This window comes from Palaemon carinicauda, chromosome 27 (genome assembly GCF_036898095.1).
Source record: "Palaemon carinicauda isolate YSFRI2023 chromosome 27, ASM3689809v2, whole genome shotgun sequence".
Classification (NCBI taxonomy): Eukaryota; Metazoa; Arthropoda; class Malacostraca; order Decapoda; family Palaemonidae; genus Palaemon; species Palaemon carinicauda.
Window position 1 is genome coordinate 7,350,420 of NC_090751.1, and position 2,000 is coordinate 7,352,419.

At 30.9% G+C, this 2,000-nt stretch overlaps 1 pseudogene; it reads left to right on the plus strand.

Annotated features, from left to right (window-relative positions):
- Positions 1 to 1,610, plus strand: part of LOC137621092 (zwei Ig domain protein zig-8-like) — a 24,345-nt pseudogene extending 22,735 nt beyond the window's left edge.
- Positions 1,611 to 2,000: the final 390 nt, after the last annotated feature.

The following is a 2,000-nucleotide window of genomic DNA, read 5'->3' on the forward strand; positions in this document are numbered from 1 at the left end:
CTTTAAATCTAAGTCTATAAATTTTTAAATTGATGTACCGCTAGGATAATCAAACATTCATAAAATTGTGCCCATTGTAATTTTGTGTTGAATTTCTCATTCTTTGATTTAGTGCTTCTAGAACCTCCTTGCTTAGGTTCTCAAGATACTTCAAAAGGATTTGTCATCTTAAATTTTCTACTTATAAAGACACTTGGATATAAGATATTGTTGTATTCGCTACTGTCACTCAAATAAGTAACATCAAGTGATTAAGTAACATAATTTCTCTCAAAGGGAAGATTTAGTGATTAATTAATATCAACTGGCTGGCAACAACCCACTACTAGCAGAGTTATTATTGTAATTAATCTACCATTAAAATAATCCCATATGTAATATTCAAACAGAAAGCAATATATTTCATATGTAACTTCTTTTAAAAAAATTCACAGATTCAATATATCAGAGCTAATTATGCAAAGAAATTTCAGTACTTAATGATAGTTACATAAAGTGAATAAACTATAAATAAACATAGATAATAGTTACTCAAAAAAAAAAAAATAAATAAATAAAATAAAAATAGTTTGCAGGTGATCTTTAAAAAGCATTTTAATATAACATTACAACTAATTTTTAATGAAAAAAAAAATGATGCTAATTTCTCAATATGTGTTTGATATAATTTATATTGTCAGAAAATGGTTGATAGCTATAAATAAAAATTAAGATAATTGGTAACTAACATCTCAAATTATTTTCTGCACATGTAATTTGGATTAGAAGATAAAACAAAATAGTAAAATCTTTATAATCATTAAGAGATATTTTATGAACTTAATCTTCAGATAAAAAATTGGTAAAACTTTTTAACCAAAATAATTAATAAATAGAAAAAAAAAAAACTTAATAATTGTTAAGAGATATTGTCAGCCCGTAATCTCTAGATTAAAAAATAATAAAAAAATAATAAATAAAAAAGAATATTGATAATCTTTAGAATAAAAAATTATAAAACATTTAAAAAAAATTGAATGAATAAAAAAAAAATCTTGATAACCGTTAAGAGATATTGTCTGCACGTAATCTATATATTATGAAAATTAAACCTTAAAAAAAAATAACAAATAAATAAAAAAATCTTTATAGATAATCTTTAGAATAAAAAATTATAAAACATTTAAAAAAAATTGAATGAATAAAAAAAAAATCTTGATAACCGTTAAGGGATATTGTCTGCACGTAATCTATATATTATGAAAATTAAACCTTTTAAAATACAAATAAATAAAAAATTCTTTATAATCGTTAAGAGATATTTTCTGTACGTAATCCTCATAGCCAAATTGCCAAGCTCTGCAACTTGAACCCATTTCATATCTTCATCAGGAGAGCAGCCGGCAGCGATGCAGACGGGTGTCGCAAGCCGCCCCAGTGTGAGCCTGGGCGTGTGCCTTCTCCTTCAAGGCGTAGCGCACATTCTCTTTCAAGTGTCACTCCACGTCCTCCCAAATCCCTTGGTCTTGAGATGATGATGAGGAGGAGGAAGGAAGCCGGTGATTCTGAAGCGTTTTTCCTCCTTGCTCTCGAATTCGTACTTCTCGATTTCTTGTTCTTTCTCTCTCTCTCTCTCTCTCTCTCTCTCTCTGTTAGTGTTTCCTTTTCTTGTCTTTCCTTTTACAATGTTCTTTCCTTCTTGTTCTCCTACTCCTCCTCCTCCTCCTCCTCCTTCTCCTCCTCCTCCTCCTCCTCCTCCTCCTCCTCCTCCCAAGTTACTCAAAAGACTATCGAATTAGTCCTTGATTTCTTGTTCTTTCTGTCTCTGTCAATGTTTCGCTTTTTTTGTCTATCCTTTTACTATCCTCTTTCCTTTTTGTTCTCCTCCTCCTCCTCCTCCTCCTCCTCCTCCTCCTCCTCCTACTCCTACTACTCCTACTACTCCTACTCCTACTACTCCTCCTCCTCCTCCTCCTACTCCTACTCCTACTCCTACTCCTACTCCTACTCCTCCTCCTCCT